The sequence below is a fragment of the Tursiops truncatus genome, chromosome X (genome assembly GCF_011762595.2).
Source record: "Tursiops truncatus isolate mTurTru1 chromosome X, mTurTru1.mat.Y, whole genome shotgun sequence".
Lineage (NCBI taxonomy): Eukaryota > Metazoa > Chordata > Mammalia > Artiodactyla > Delphinidae > Tursiops > Tursiops truncatus.
In genome coordinates, this window is record NC_047055.1 from 127231681 (window position 1) to 127249217 (window position 17537).

Below are 17537 nucleotides of genomic sequence, written 5' to 3' on the forward strand. Positions count from 1 at the left end.
ACGCCGCCCGCGGACGGCCGCGCGCCGCGCCCCGCGGGGCCGGGCTTCCACCTGTCCCCGCGCGCCCGCCTTCTCGCCGCCGCCCAAGTTTGCGGGGACCTGCCGGGCGCGCCGCCTCGCCGCCTCCGTCCGCGTCCGCGTCCTCGCCCATGGCCGCCGCGCCCCCCGCGCCGCCCGCCCAGCCCCGCGGCCGCCGGGCCCGGTGAGCGCAGGAGCGCGGGCCCCGGAGCGGCGCCGGGCGGTCGGACCCCGCGCGCAGCCGCCCCGAGCAGCCGCGGCCGAGCGGCGGGCGCCCGTCCCCGGCACGGAGCACTGCGGATGAGGCGCGGGGCCGGCGCGGGGCTCCGGGCGCGCTCGGGGGTCGTGAGCGCCGCGCCCCGCGCCCCGCGCGCCCCGCCGGGGCCATGCAGTCGCTCATCTCGCCGGTGACCAAGGCGATCCTGGTGGCCCTCTTCATCTTCGCCATCCTGCTCATCCTGTACGTGATCCTCTGGTACATCTGCCGCGATGTGGACTGCGACCACGGCATCTGAGCGCCGCGGCCCCCGGGGCCCGCCGCGCTGAGGGCGCCCCCGCGGCGCCGGGCATGGGGGCGGGGCGGCCCGCCGGCGCCCCCCGCCCCGGGCCCCGCCGCGCGCCCGCCGCAGCCACCTGGCCTTGACCTTCAGGGACGGAGCGGGCAGAGCGGGTGAGTGCACTCCGGCGGCCGCCCTGCGGGGCGAGGCGGGGGCGAGCCGCAACTTCGCGGCGGGCGCGGGGTGCCGGCGCGGGACCGGCCCCGGGTGGGCGCCGCGCCCCGGCCTCGCCACCCGGGGGGAGGCGGCGGCGGGAGGGCGTGCGGAGGGCCGGGCGCCCCCCCGATCCAGCCCGGCGCCTTGGGTCCGAGGAGCCGGGCGCTCCCGCCTTGGGTCGCCACCTGCGCAGCGGCCCGGGGCGGAGCGGGACCGAGCTGCCGGGCGTCCGGTTGCTGCCACGCGCTGCCGGGTCCCCAGCCGTCGGCCCGCGGGCGCGGGGACCCCGCGCGGAGGACCCCGGGCAGCCCCGCCGGGCCGTGCGGAGAGAGCGCGGCGCGGGGGGGGCCGAGCGCAATCCACCGCAAAGGGACACCTCCCGCCAGCAGTGGAAAACGGGTCGAAAGCCCGGGGCGCCCTCCTCACGCCCCAGGCACCCCCGAGGGGCGCAGACCCGCGGGGATGGGAATTCCTCCCCGGTGCCCTAGCCCCCTACCCCAGAGGAGAGGGAAAGTGGGAAAGCTTTGCCCTCCGCCAGGTGTGCCGAGCAACTTTGCGACTTAAATAAATATCTTGTTATCCAGAAAAAAATACCTCTCTCTGAACGTCTCTGTGCAGAAGGAACGCGTGAGGAAAAACACCCATCTTAGACAGGCTGCCAGTTTATGCACCTGCAGATGGCTAGGCCGTCTTCCTGGGGTAATCAGGGCAGAGGGGGATGTCTGGGTCCCGGCGGTCATGAGGGAGCCGCCCCAGCTCTCAGCAGCCCAGCTTTGTGCAATTCATGTTAGTGCATTCCTCTCCCACTAACCGTTTCCAGCCCCTGGAGGGTTAAGGAAACTGAAAGCGCAGGCACTCCTCGTCCCCCGGAATCTTTGGAAAACCCAAGGGGAGCGAGCCTGTCTGATGTGGGGCGATCAGGGTTTGTGCGCGTTGCGTGGGTTTTCTCCTGCGGTTAAAATTGGTGCGGAGTCGGAGAGTGGTCCTGCAGCCTCCAGCGCACGTCTCCAAGATCCAGTGTCTGAGGACCCGGAGGGCGGGGAGGGGAGACCCATTTTCAAGATGACAAACGCTGTTTGAGGGAAGAGAGATCCGAGGACACCCCCCAGACAATGCCCCGAATGCAAATGCATTCTGAAGGCGTTCTGTGGAGCTGGCTGGGGAAACGCTCTCCTGTCACATGCATCTCTGGAGGGCCTGCCCCAGCTCCGGAGACCGGTCCCCTTCCCCTGTCCACCGCCCCCACCGCCCCCACCCCCCATCTCAAGAGCTAGAGCCTAAGATTTGCTCAGCTGGGTTCGAAACAGACCAGGCAAATACTTCTGATAAATTTCTGAAGCGCCGCGCCTTAGGTATCGGGTGAATTAGCTGCGCGAAAGGAGGTTAAAAGATTCGTGATCACATCCCCAAATATGATGCCTTGAAAACTGTCCCCCCTCCACCAGAGAAAGTACCTCACAAGTCTGCATCCCACGCACGGCACGTGAATTAGGAGCCAGAATTGCAACAAACACACACACTGCGGGAGAGTGGATCAGGAAAGGGGAAGCCACCCATAGGAGGTGCCTGAGTCTCCGCTGAGCCTGGGGGAGGACATTGTGATTGGGGGCTAGTGGGGCCCATCTGGCAGGGGTAGGAAAACACCTTTACAAGGAAAAGTGCCCAGCAGTACATAACTGAGACCATCCAGGGTGTCTTCCTGTGGCCGGAGGGTCGGTCCCCCACGGCTGACGGTGCTGGCCACACACACACACACACACACACACACACACACACACACACACACACACACGGGAGCGGGACCCCATTCCCATCCGGTGACGTGTCAGGTCGGTCCATGCTGGGCCTCCCTTGGGTTATTTTCCCCACACGCCATTTCAATCCCGACAGATCAGCATTGATTCCACTTCCCAGAGAATGTGCCTTCCCATCAATTAGAAACCAGCCATCTGCATATTATTTCTATGACCCATGAAATGCGTCTCCTTCGTAATCATTGCCGTCTCTGCGGAGAGGGTCATCGCAAAATCAGGACAAAAACACAGGGTCCCCGGATTCAAATTGCCAGGCGTGTGTGGAGTCGGCTGCTCTTAATGAATCCGTGAGTTAATGCTCTTGCTGTGACACGGTAATGCCCACAGTGTAGACACTCGCCCCCTCCCACCCCGACATAGACCAGGACAGAACCACGACCCTTTTAGACAAAATGAAATCGCGGTCCCTCACGTTCACAGTAGCCTCTGTGATCTACAGAAGACCTTCCCAAATGGCCTTCTGGATCGATGCCAGTATTCCCATTTCAGGTACAAACCGAGGTAGTTTCTCGCCCAAGGTCATGGAGCCAGAAGTGCCGAGGCGTCACTGGTGAAGGACAGAGTCATGCTCGGGGGGCTTCCGGCCGGAGAGGGGCCGCTCGGGAGACCTTCCTCTGCTTCCGTGAAAGGAGCGCCCTGTTCCCTCTTATGTCCATGCCTGCATGTTTCCACCCATCACCTCTCCAAGGGAGCCCCGAGATCCTGGGGACCCTGTGGGTGTTTACGGTCTAAAAAGAGACCGCTCAACTGCCTGAAGACAGCAACCTCTACCAAGATCATTCTCTGGAGCCCAGAAAGATCACTCCTGAATCCGGGGGTGGGGGGGTGGTGAGGCTGATCTCCAAAGGCTGGAAAGAGTGTGACAAGGTAGAAATATCTGTCCTGTCACCTTCTGAATTTCCTACGGACAAGCAACAAATCCAGAGTGCCTGCCGAAAGGAAACAACAAAATGGGGCTTCCTATAAATAACAATTACATCTCATACTTACGGAGGGTGTTACAAAGTACCAGACAGAGTTAAAGGGATACTATTCACATCGCATTTTATCCTTCTGACAGCAACGTGAGTCTAATGATGATTCCAGTTATACAGAACAGAAAAAAAGAGGCTAAAAGAAAAAGATTATGTAATTTTCCTAAGATCGCAAGGAAAAGAAACCAGTCACCAAGAGTCTCCAAGCTCTTACCGCGGACCTGCACGCACGCTCACGTGTATCTGTAAATAAAAGCTCACCTCCGTGGCTGTCCCATTCCAAACATTTTTAATGGTGCTTCTCTCTTCACCTCTCCCTTAGGGCTTAGGAATCATCTTCTTCTTCTAAGTTGTTTTTGATAGATTACAAAATAACTGCTTAATATATATTTACAGGCATTGAGCACATAGGTTTCCATTTTAAAAAAGCTTTTGACTTATTTCTTTATAAATATTGATAATCAGACATACAGATTTGAAAAAGTGAATTCAAGAGTGTGCCTAGTATATAAAATAGATAACCAGCAAGGACCTGCTGTACAGCCCAGAGAACTATACTCAATATTTTGTCATAACCTATATGGGAAAATAATCTGGAAAAGAAGTACACCTGAAACTAACACAGAATTGTAAATCAACGATAGTTCAATTAAAATTTTAAAAAGAGTGTGTCTCTATTTTTATATTTTGGAAGTTGTCAGTTAACGTTCCTAGGGCTGCACCGCGTGGTTTGTGGGATCTTAGTTCCCCGACCAGGGATTGAACGTTTGAACCCAGGCCTTCGGCAGTGAAAGCGCTGAGTCCTAACCACCGGACCGCCAGGGAAGTCCCGGACAGCACTTTTTTAATAACAGTGTCCTAATATGTTTTGAGAACACTTTTGTGTCCTACAAGGATTGCGCTTTGCATCCTATGTTGTGTAAAGATGCCCTCAAAGCTCCCTCCTGTGCCCCCCGCCCCTTTCTCCCCCAAACTGAAGGTTTCTCCAAAGAGGCAAAGAGTGGCTGCTGGAAACCTCGGCTTCTTTCAAAGAATAGTTCGTTGATGGAAGTGAGCACCTTGGGTCTGCACAGAAGCATCAGGGGAAACGGGGAAACAGAGCATCGAGGACCCAGCACGAGGGAAAAGTGATGACGCTTGGAAGGACGCTGTTTGTGAATCACATAAGAAAGAACTTTGTAGCCGTGAAACTTTTTGTGGGCTGCCCCAGGAGTGGCCGCGGCTGTTTGCTTGCTGGGCAGTTGACTTTTGCTCAGGATGTGTGAGCTGGCGGGCGGGGTTGGAGAAGTATAGTCCTGGGGTTTCATACTGTGTGAGCTGATGTACCTATCCCCCAGCTCCCGCATCCCTGAAAAGCAAGATTCTTTGGTAGAAGCAAACGTGTTACAATTCAAGACAAGTGACTTTGGGGGAAAAGAATTGGGTACGGAATCTGATTGTTGCTTCTGAAGCTATTTTCAGCTTCAGAAAGAAAAAAAAAAAAAAGGAGGCAGAGAATGTTTGTCAAGCCCTCACAATGCCTCATACAATAGCCTGTGTTCCTACTTTGTTCAAGCTCCACTCCACAGATGTTCATCAAAGTGGTCTGCATTGCAGATGTTTCTAGAACACGTGGGCACGCAGGTCACAGAGATCGAAGGTGTTGGCAGGTAAGGAAGACCGAGCGTCTCACCTCTTCGTTTCCAGATGCGGTATTCTCTGCGTGTCAGGCTAAATCGCAGTTGCAGAGTGAAATGGGAAAGAAGTGGATTTGAAGCTGGAGGGGGGCGGGATGGAGGCCTGAATTGGAGCCGGGGCTGCCGGGCCTGTGGCTGGCGGGGATGCAGGAGGCTGCATCTGAAACCCATATGCCGGGCTGGGATGCTGGGCTGTGCGTACAGGAATAAGGCAGCTCAGGCAAAGAGGAAAACGGTCCCCGTGGAACGTCCTAAACCCCTTCTGTGCCTCTGAGTGACTCCATCTCTAACAGACCATGTTTCCATAAGTCACTCCCCACCCTCCGACACAGATGGAGTCTGTGCGACATGTAAATAAAAAGGAAACACAAACGGAATATAAAGCATGACCTTCCGGCCACGTGCGGTCCACGCCGAGCTCCCAGTTTCTTCCAGGGAGGGGCGTCTGTCCTCCACGGGGCGTCCGGCACACGCATCCCCACCGTGACGTGACAGACGTGGACCTGCCCCCGTCTTTCAGGTAGCACTCCCCCCCAGTTGGATTTCTGGGGCCTGGGAGCAGGGACCATGCATCTATTAAGCACCTCCTGTGGGTTTAAGATGGTTTCACGTGACCCTTACAAAACCCTGGGATGTGCTGTTGGGTTTTCCTCTGTGTGGATGAAAACAGTCCAGCTACGTGGTCAACGGGGATCTGAAGGGCAGGCTGCCGGGGTCAGCAGTGGCTGATGTGAGCCCGCTTTTGCTCTCACTCTCCGTTGGGCCAGACCAAGCCTTCCGCTCACCTGCATTCGCCTCGCTGTGGTTCCCTAGACGTCTAAGCGCAGCAGGCAGTGCTGGTGTCTGTGTGCATCCGGTGGTTGAAGCTGTAGGTCGACCAGTCGCCCGGGGTGATCATGGGAGGATCACCGGGGAAATGGGCTTACCACGCTCGTGAAACGTCAAACGCATGCTTGCGTCTCCCAAGGCACAACAGTCCGACCACCATGCAGTGTCACATTACTGTTTATTAAAATGTTTATTGAAATATAGTTGATTTACAATGTTGTGTTAGTTTCAGGTGTACAGCAAAGTGACTCAGTTACACATAGACATGTATAAACATATGTATTCTTTTTTATATTCTCTTCCATGATAGGTTATTACAAGATATTGAGTATAGTTCCCTGTGCTATACAGTAGGTCCTTGTACTCTTTTGAATTTTTTTTTTGTTTTTGCGGTACACAGGCCTCTCACTGCTGTGGCCTCTCCCGTTGCGGAGCACAGGCTCTGGACGCGCAGGCTCAGCGGCCACGGCTCACGGGCCCAGCCGCTCCGCGGCATGTGGGATCTTCCCGGACCGGGGCACGAACCCGTGTCCCCTGCATCGGCAGGCGGACGCTCAACCACTGCACCACGAGGGAAGCCCTCTTTTGAATTTTCTTAAATGTAACAGGAATGTCCTTGACAGTCTTCAGGTATGGCTTGATCCAGGGCCTCAACTGATGTCAGCAGGACTCAGTGTCTCTCTGTCTCTCATTGCTCTTTCTTCTTTGGTACATGACTCTTCGTTATCACCATGTTTGTGAAGCATGAATACAATTAGGATGAAGACTAAATTATTCCCCACCCCACCACCATTTCATCTTTTACTGTTTGGATACCAAGGGAGCAAATCTCATGGAGATGATGACAGCATAGGTGTTGGATGTTATCAACTACGCAAAATTCCAAGACAACCAAAGACAAAAAAAGGACTGAATAAGATAGTAGAGGGGGATAGAAAGAGACATGGGAAGGAATGCATCACAAAACAGGGGCTTAAAACAGTGTGTATTGCATCAACTTCTAGAGGAAAAAAAATGTAAACAAGTAAACAGAGGAGCTTGCAATGAACAGTCATGAGAGAAGCAGAAGTGTCAGTTTGTTGAACCGGGGGCCCCCGGACGGTCCATTCTCCTCTTTTCTCGCTTCTTTTGAAAGCACGAGTTTCTTCCGACGCCACTGTTGCAGAGAATTATTTGAGCATCTTTTGGCATTTGTCTTTGCTTGTGTGTGGTTTCATCTTTGAGAAATACTACACGCGCCCAGAAAATTACACCCTGCTGAAAGGAGCCCTGTACCACACACACACACACACACACACACACCCCTGAGGCCTCCGCCAGCCCCCTCGGGCGCACGTGTGGTATCTGAGTCATATGCACCCACGTCTGTTATTAGAACGTTCCGAGTGAATTTCCCCTTCACCATTACTCACATGCTGAGACCCTTCCAGGGTCGAATTCCACAAACAATTACAGAACATACCAACAACGAATACCACCTATGCATTGTAGTGCGTATGCTGACCATAGCCATGCAGAAGTTGTACAGCTGTGCTAACGTTTTATTCGATTCCTATCTCTTTTCGTGGTCATTGTTTTTGGTGTGTCTGTGACAGAGTTCTCACGTGTTAGGACCCTAATCCCATGTTTCTCTGAAACCCTTTGATTTTTATCTTGGATTTGCCCAGCACCGTGATTTTCAGAAACACGGAATACCACCTCATTGCAGAACTGACTGTGATTTAACGCCTTCTCTGTTTTTATTAAGTTACTTTTAAATTTCCTGCAATTTCTGCAGGTAGGTTAGAGACGGCCCAGGATATTCATGCTCTGTGGAAACTAAAATCTCATTGTAAAAAAAAAGGAATGAGGATCTCAAGATTTTACTCTGCCTGGGGTTCACTTTCTTGTTTGCCATCTTTTGCTCCCTTTTTCCCCTTGAAGTGTTTCTAGGGTGCAGAGCTGTTTTTGTTTCGTTTTGTTTTGTTTTTTTTACCAAAGGAATTCTACTTAGGAAATAATTATTCTTCTCCTGGAATAAAAAACTCTCCTCGGTCTCTTCTTCAGCACTCAGGGCTTTATTTAGTCCACTGAGCTATAAAGAGAGGCTGCTTCCTGCCAGAGCTGGGTGACCTGTTTCGGGGCCTATATTTCCCCGTCCTCCTTGGCATCCCAGCCCTTTTCCAGCCCACCTCCTCCTTGGGTGAATCAGGCAAAACCAGGGGAGGCCCAGCCTCGGCCTGGAAATCAGGATGTCACCTTCCGTCACAAGCGAAAGTCCCAGAATGAGGACCTCCTGTTTATCCCACTGAACCATTCCTAGAGTAAGTTTTTTTAAATTTTGATTGGAGTACAGTTGCTTTACAATGTTGTGTTAGTTTCTGCTGTACAGCAAAGTGAATCAGCTTTACGTATACCTATGTCCCCTCTTCTTTGGATTTCCTTCCCATGTAGGTCACCACAGAGCAGTGAGCAGAGTTCCCTGTGCTCTACAGTAGGTTCTCATTAGTTACCTATTTTATACATAGTATCAATAGTGTATATATGTCCATCCCAATCTCCCAGTTCGTCCCACCACCACCCCCGTCCCCCCTTGGTAACCGTAAGTGTGTTCTCTACATCTGTGACTCTGTTTCTGCTTTGCCAATAAGTTCATCTGTATCATGTTTCTAGATTCCACATAGAATCGATATTATACAATATTTGTCTTTCTCTTTCTGACTGACTTCACTCTGTACGACAGTCTCTAGGTCCATCCACATCTCTGCAAATGGCACTATTTCGTTCCTTTTTATGGCTGAGTAATATTCCATTGTATATATACACCACATCTTCTTTATCCATTCCTCCGTTGATAGACATTAAGTTGCTTCCATGCCCTGGCTATTGTAAATAGTGCTGCAATGAACATTGGGGTGCATGCATCCTTTCGAATTATGGTTTTCTCTGGATATATGCCTAGGAGTGGGATGGCTGGGTTGTATGGTAGTTCTATTTTTAGTTTTTTAAGGAACCTCCATACTGTTCTCCATAGCGGCTGCACCAATTTACATTCCCACCAGCTGTGCAGGAGGGTTCCCTTTCCTTCACACCCTTTCCTGCATTTATGTACAACTGAATCACTTTGCTGTGCACCTGAAACTAATACAACATTGTTGATCAATTATACCCCAATATAAAATAACAATCTTTAAAAAGTGGAAAATAAAGCAAAACAAAAATCACATGTAGGCGAAGGTGTGATTGTACACGTTCCCATACAGTGTTTGTTGGATCATTTTTCAAACATTCACTGAGCAGTAGAGGTTTATTTACGTGTTACTTTGGGATGTTAGGTATTTGTGGAATTAAAAAGAATCAGGCACTCCTGTACTTTAGTTTTAAAATCTGTGATGGTCTTTAAATTCATAATAAGTTGATGCAGTTTGATACTTAGGAACATATAAAAAGGTGATGTGAACTTTTCTGCTTTTGTTTGTATTCAAAGTTTTGGTGTTATAAAACCAGACGGATTGAAGACTTACATAAGCATTTGAACACTCAAATAAGTGTAATGATTTTCTCTTACTGTTTGAATATCTTCATTCCTCTTAAATTCACGAAAATTCCATGTATCTGAATAAGCATATAAAAATATTTTGGTCTTCCCCCCCTTTTTACACAGATTACTCTTTTTGTCCCAAGTAAATAACACTTTTTGTTTTACATTATCAAGGACATTTACTGAACTATGAAAATGTATAACAAATTAAAATCTGATGTGACTATTAAAAAAAGAAAAAGAAAAAGGAAATAACTGCAAAAATGCCTTGAGTCATTGTATCAAAAGGATAAAAATACATTTAGGAGGAAACGGCAGGCCTGGGATTGGGGAAGGAGGGCTGCACGTGCTGGTGTCTGGGGCAGTGGGACGTCATCTCACCCCTGTGGTCTGGGGGTTCAGGGCTGGATCAGCACGGCCACAGGGGGACACTCTTTCCCGTACACGTCACCGCCCCCATTTGAAAGGCTGCTCCAATTCTGAGCCAGTACGGTTGAGGCCAAGCGGTCCCAGAGATGGTGCAGCTCCGAACCCCTCACTCAGCTGTCAGAAGGAGGCATGAAGCAACACTTAGTCCTTCCCCTTGCCCACCGGGACGCTGTGTTTCAGAGGGTCCTGGTGATGCCGGGCCCCGGGCCGGGTCCTGATGTTACATCCTCTGCTGAGCGCATGCTCAGTCCGGGGTTGAAAGCCAGCCCACGGCCCTGGCTTCTGTTGCTTGTGGTGCTTCCTCCTGCTCCCCCGGAAGTGGTACCGGGAGCGGAGAGACCGTGCAGGTGACCATGGTTACCCCTCGGATCACAGCATCCGCCAGCCGGGGAGGACCTTGCCGTGGTGGGAAGCCAGGCTCCGAGGCTGGTCAGGAAGGACATCCTTTGCGACCCTCAAATTACCCCACAGGGGAGCTGCCAGGCTCAGCCCTCTTGGGAAGGTCAGTGTCCTGGGAAGACACAGAAATGGGTGGCGACCCACCCCGTCTTAGGATGAGACGTACGAATAACAGAGATGTAATCGGGGGACATCTGGTTCGGACTGATGGGTCAGGCTCCTTGCAAAAGCCAAATTAATTAGTGCCGGGTATGGGGGCTGGGGTGTGTGTGGTCGTCCTTGCACACTCACGATGGTCTCTAAGCAGCTACTGTAACCTAGGGGGTGGTACCTGGAGTTTGCTGCTGAAATTCGAGTGGCTCCAAGGAGGAGAAGCCTCTTTCGGTAGATATTTACTGGGAAAGTCTGAGGGATGCTCCCACCCCAGCCCCCAGCCCCCGGCTCACAAGGACCAGGCATCCACTTCCGAGTTGCCCCACCTGCAACACGGAGGGGCCCCCAGGTGCTGGGTCTGCCTCGATTCCAGAAGATCCGAACTGCCAAAGACTTTGGCCACTTTCTGGCAAAGGTGGAGGGGCCAGGAGTGGCGGCAGGTGGCCACCTGGCCCACTGTGCTCAGAGAACATGGGGCTCCTGGGGTCCTCTGAGGGGCATGACCGCCGGCATACAGCCCTACCTAGCATGGCACTGATGGGTCTGGGGCCCCGTTCCTGCATTTTCCCCTGGAAACCCCATTTTTCCAGCGTCTAGAACAGCTCTGTCGAATGGCAGTACAGTGCAAGCCACATAAATAATTAAAACGTTTTCTGGTAGCCACCAAGGTGCCAAGTCCCACTTATAAGATAAATCAGTACCAGGGGTGTAACGTACGGCATGAGAAGGATAATTAACTCTGCTGTGTGTCACACATGCAGGTGGTTAAGAGACAAAATACTAACAGTTCTCATCATAAAAAAGGTTTTTTCTATTTCTTTAATTTTGTATCTAGATGAGATGACAAATGTTCACTGAACTTATTGCGTCATTATTTCATGGTGTATGTAGGTCAAATCACCACGCTGTACACCTTCAACTTACACAGCATTGTATGTCCATTATATCTCAATAAAACTGGAAGGAAAAACTTGTCGTGGTAGCCACATGAGAAAAGAAAGCAAGAATGGTCAAGATGAAATCAATTGAGGGCTTCCCTGGTGGCACAGTGGTTAAGAGTCCGCCTGCCGATGCAGGGGACACGGGTTCCAGCCCTGGTCCGGGAAGATCCCACATGCCGCGGGGCAACTAAGCCCGTGCGCCACAACTACTGAGCCTGCGCTCTAGAGCCCGCGAGCCACAGCTACTGAGCCTGTGAGCCACAACTACTGAAGCCCACGAGCCTATAGCCCGTGCTCTGTGACAAGAGAAGCCACTGCAATGAGAAGCCCACGCACCACAACCAAGAGTAGCCCCTGCTCGCCGCAACTAGAGAAAGCCCGCACACAGCAACAGAAACCCAATGCAGCCAGAAAAAAATGAATAAAATAAATAAATTTATAAAAAAAGAAATCAATTGAATTGATATATTTTATTTAATCAGTATATCAAAAAAGTATCATTTCAACAATATATATGTATATATGTGTGTGTGCATATACATAAATGAACATGTACATTTATATATTAATAGAGATACGTGTGTTTCTATTTTTTAGTGTACAGAATTTATAGAAATGTATGAAAACATATATACATATACTTTATACATTTTATAGGTATATACATACATATATAATTTACTAAAATTATATTTTAAAATTCTATAGGTATATACACGCGTTTAGAATTGTCTACTAACCGTCAGGGAGATAGCTGACATGCTGTGTTTATACTAAGCCTTTGGACCCCGTGGGTATCGTACACCTACAGCACGTGTCAGTGGAGACAAGCTTTATCGAAGAGCTTGGTGGCTCCAGGGTCGGATGCCCTAGTGTCTTCCAGCTCACCCCCCCTTTTCTGGGTGAGATTCCTGGAACTCCCTCAGCCCTGAAGGAATCCCCCTCTGTCTCTTCTGCTCATCAGCGTTGCCAACCATCCAGTTTCCCAAATGTAGGGTTACTTGGCCAGAACTATTCCTCGTCGGGGGACACATCCAAACCACCACACATGGCTGCTGCTTCTGTGACGGGTCACTGCCTTTTTGGGTGCCCTGACAGCAACGGGGCCCCAGAATTCCCTGCCGTGCTTCACCGGGCATCCCTTCAGCCTTCAGAGACACCGCTGATGGCCAGATCTTGTGTTCCGTTTGGTCCAGCCATACAAAGGATAGAAATAATCCATGAACGGAACGTGATATTCATGTAGGCACGTGAGTCGAGACTCTCCTGCTAAACCCCACATTTTATTTGGGTTTCACTACTTCTTCCCTCAAGTCCCGTTTCTGTCCCAGGATCCCACCTAGGACACCATTATCACTTTCACCCTCATGCCTCCTTGGGCTCCTCTGGGCTGTGACAGTGTCTCAAACTTTGTTTTTGCCTTTCTCTGTCTGACTGACTTCACTCAGTATGATCATCTCAAAGTCCATCTATGTTGCTGCAAATGGCATTTTTTCGTTCTTTTTTATGGCTGAGTAGTATTCCATTGTATATATGCACCACATCTTCTTCATGCATTCCTCTGTCGATGGACACTTAGGTTGCTTCCATGTCTTGGCTATTGTGAATAGTGCTGCTATGAACATTGGGGTGCATGCATCTTTTCTTTTTTTGTGGTACGCGGGCCTCTCACTGTTGTGGCCTCTCCCGTTGCGGAGCACAGGCTCCGGACACGCAGGCCCAGCGGCCATGGCTCACGGGCCCAGCCGCTCCGCGGCACGTGGGATCTTCCCGGACCGGGGCACGAACCCGTGTCCCCTGCCTCGGCAGGCGGACTCTCAACCACTGCGCCACCAGGGAAGCCCTGCGTGTATCTTTTCGAATTATAGTTTTGTCTGAATATAGGTCCAGGAGTGGGATTGCTGGATCATATGGTAATTCTATTTTAAAACTTTCTTTGTTTTTGATGACCTTAGCTTTGATGAGCACTTGTTAGATTTCTTTTTTTAGGTTGCCCCTCTATTAGGATTTGCCTGATTTTTTTTTTTTTCATTATTAGACTGGGATGATTGGTCTTTGAGAGAAAACCCACAGGAGTGAAGTGCTCTTTTCATCACCTTTTATCAAAGGGACATATTATCAACATGACTTGTCACTGTGCGTTTGGGGCTTTCTTGGTCAGCTGGCTGAGGTAGTCAGATGTCTCCAATGCAAAGTTACTTGTGTGTCCTCATTCCACACCCTTTTGGAAGGAAGACCCTGTGAACAGCCCACACTTAAGAAGGAAACCATATTCCACCGTCTTAGGGGCACAGCATCTATTTGGAATTTTTCTGCATGAGATGTTTAGTTTTCCTCCCTCATTTATTTATTTCTTCACTCATGGATGTCTCCCAGTTTGGACACATGGAGATTCATTTCTTCTTTCGGGTTACAATCCAATAGTATTTTATTTCCTGCCTCAAATTGCTTGGCCATTGGGACCTCTTCCACTTTATCTTCTGTGTCCTACTGACATGCCCCAATTATTGTGTATTTTTGAACATTTCCTTACTTTCTGGAACTAGAAGACACTCCAGCCACGTCTCCTAAGCCCGGGTCTCCTAAGCCCGGGTCCTAGAATTAGCCATTTCTCCAGGGAGCCCTGTTTCCTCTTATTTGAGCATGATGTTAGGAACGAAGACCTGGGTGCTGGGGGAAAAGCTCAGCAGCATGGAAGGGGGTTCGCTCCTGTGGGCTCACCACTGATGTTCTCCCCCTTACACTTCTGTTGTCTTTCCTTCTCTTTCCAACCCTTTAGGGGCCCTGAAGGGAAAGAGAAGCTCCGGTTGCCCGTGGAGCCTACCGTTCACCTGTCCTCCAGGTACAAGCCAAGAGGTCGTGAGAACACAGCCCCGCGTGGACCACCGGCCGGCCAGGACTCCAATGTGGATGTAGGGTCGGATGCCTGGAGGTCCCTGCTCGGCCCTACCTTGGAGTCTGCCAACCAGCATGTGTTCCAGCTGCGCTGTGGGGTGAAGGGTGGTGTGACCACCTATGAGGATTGAGGCCATCCCCCATCACTCATCTTGCCACGCCATCACCAGGCGGTCAGGACTCATGGGCAACTCTCACCTCCGGGGCTATGCTGGCATCTGTAACCTCCATACCCCTTTGTGGTCCCATCCTAGCCATTCCCGCCCGCCCGCCCCCCGGCCCACTCCGTGTTGTGAAGTTTTCCTCCGCCTTCCCGTTGTGCATAGTCACAGGGGTTCCTGTGGTCAGTGGCGCAGCCCAGTGGAAGTGTTTACTGTTATTCCTGACTAGGCAAGTCCAGAGAACAATCGGGTTCAGATGATGCCGTCATGAAGGTAGGTCCAGCTGGTGCCTGACCCTCTTCAGTCTCAGATGCAAGCCCATGCCCTACGGCGTACACAAGCCCGCCCAGAGCTTCCGGGCTTGCTCTTGTGTACACAGCAGGCAGACGCGCGAGGGGACACAGACAAGACACGCCCCACCATCCTTGTTGCCAACGTACCCCGAGTCTTTCTATCCGTCTGTTGCGGTGAGCAGAACCCATGATCCGGAAGGAGAGTGGCATCCTTATAAAATACCGACAAGAGACTCTGCACATGAAATAAGAGCGTCCTGGAACATTCTAGAAACAAGCCTAGCGTTACTTCTCTTGCAACCGTAAACGATGCAGCAGGCACTTTGGACGTCGCGTCACGGGTGAGACCTGCATTGCCCAGTGTGGCAGCCGCGGAGGACTTGTAGCAGGTTTCTCCCTCCACTCTGTGTAAACTCTGAGGGGGGCCAGGTGAAAATTCAGGGCCCCCCTCCCCCCGCGCTGTGGGGTGCGTGCACGTCTCGATGAATGTGCTCGGCAGTGTGCAACCCGGCATCGCCAGCCCCTGCCCCCCACCTGTCCTCATGCACCCTGGTGAGCATTTTATACATCCTCCCAAACACTCCCGTCATTCCGTCCTGCAGGTGTGACGTATTGCACCTCTGTTCTCTCGTCGTAGCTTCTGTCTCCCTGTGTGGAGATGGGCGATAAAGACAAAGCTCTTCCAGACATATGGCTATTCCAGAAAATAAAATATTTTTGAAACCGCACGGCATGGCTACAGCTCTTTGTCTCATAGTGGGAACAGAACCCGGGTGCGTGTGCGGCTAGCAGCGTGGCACTTGGAAGAGGCGCAGAGAATTCACTGACCCTGTAGAGATAGCCGAGGGCGGAAAGGTGTTTATCACACGAGGTGGGCATAGCCTCGTCTCTGTGCAGCTTGCAGAATGAGACGCCCCTCAGACGCTTTTCCGTAGGTGGGAAAGGGTGTCATTTCTAGGAAAACAACCATAACAAAAAAGCAATGGCAAAACTGGATGGTGATTCCACACAAGAGCTATTATTCTGATGTCATTTTCCTAAACGAGGTCTGGTTTCCCTGTATCTCAGGAGGATTCAGGAAGGTCACCGCCCTTGAGTTGGAGAATACTCCTCTCTAGAGCTGCTGGTCTCAATTCTCATCGCGCACCTGCCTCATCTGTGAGCTGCCCCACAAGGAGGACACACATAAGATGCAGAGTAATTGTGTGACCCAGCCGAGAACAGGGTGGAAGGGCTAAGGAGTGGAGTTGGAAAAGGCATATTTAAAAAAATATATTTTTGGCCACACTGCCCGGCATGTGGGATCTTAGTTCCCCGACCAGGGATCGAACCCGGGCCCCCTGCAGTGGAAGCACGGAATCCTAACCACTGGACCGCCAGGGAAGTCCCAAGGCATATTGAATGAGCATGATTTTAATTGGATAAAAGAAAAAAAAACCCTCTTGTGCTTATAATGCACTTATTTTCGTATTAATCCAAAGAAAGAACATCTTGGCAAATCTGGGCTCAGGGATCATTTCTCTCTCTACACTCCCAACTAAAGGATGCAGTGTTTGAAGAGGCTGGGTGGGGGGCCTTTTCCCCTGGGAAAGGGGTTTCAGCATGGTGGGCTGAGGGGCCAAGGATGGCTTATGTAAGGGATCAGGGGAGGATACAAGAAGCAGCTGGCTCGGTGGTGACATAGGGGTTTTGTCAGAAACTGAACAAGCATCGGTGGGGAAGAACCCCGCAGACAGACAGCCCCCTCCTCATATTTTCAGGGTGCATTTTGCTGAGACACCTGGGAGGCCTGAACAGGGAGATACCTTACAGTGTACCCCACGAATCATCACCATTTCGCTGGTGAGATCCCTCTACTTCCATGCAGCTGGGAAAGGATGGACAGCATCCCTCCGTGGAGGGGTTCAGGGGCCCTCCAGCAGAGCATCCCGGCTGAGAGCATGGTCTAGAATCAGGCTGCCGTGGCTTAAACCTAGGAGGGAACATCTCATCCTTGGGACCCTGGGGTACCCAACTTAAGAAATGAAAATGGATATCCTATGCCGCCTACCGTTTAAGGACCATGTGACATGTTAATGTGTATGGAATATGTTTAAAAACAATGGCATAATGTAAGCCCTCGACATGTGCCACTTACCATTCTTCTGCATAGTTCAAGTTCACCAAGGAACAAAGTTAGAAAAACCGTAGATGCACGTGAACATTTTTTTTTTTTTGTGGTACGCGGGCCTCTCACTGTTGTGGCCCCTCCCATTGCGGAGCACAGGCTCCGGACGCGCAGGCGCGGCGGCCATGGCTCGCGGGCCCAGCCGCTCGGCGGCATGTGGGATCTTCGCGGACCGGGGCACGAACCCGTGTCCCCTGCATCGGCAGGCGGACTCTCAACCACTGCGCCACCAGGGAAGTCCTGCGTGAACATGTTTTTGTTTTGTTTTTTGAGGTACACGGGCCTCTCAGTGTTGCGGTCCCTCCCGTTGCGGAGCACAGGCTCCGGACGCGCAGGCTGAGCGGCCATGGCTCACGGGCCCAGCCGCTCCGGGGCACGAACCCGCGTCCCCTGCATCGGCAGGCGGACCCTCAGCCACTGCGCCACCAGGGAAGCCCTGCGTGAACTTTTTTTTTTTTTTTTTTGCGGTACGCGGGCCTCTCACTGCTGTGGCCTCTCCCATTGCACAGCACAGGCTCCAGACGCGCAGGCTCCGCAGCCATGGCTCACGGGCCCA

At 51.7% G+C, this 17537-nt stretch overlaps 1 long non-coding RNA gene across 1 annotated transcript; it reads left to right on the plus strand.

The window, feature by feature from the left end:
• Nucleotide 1: 1 nt before the first annotated feature.
• LOC141277599 (uncharacterized) lies at nt 2-15437 on the plus strand. The gene is made up of 2 exons (XR_012329232.1): nt 2-688; nt 14245-15437. It is a non-coding gene; the product is annotated as an uncharacterized lncRNA (long non-coding RNA).
• The last annotated feature ends 2100 nt before the right edge of the window (nt 15438-17537 follow it).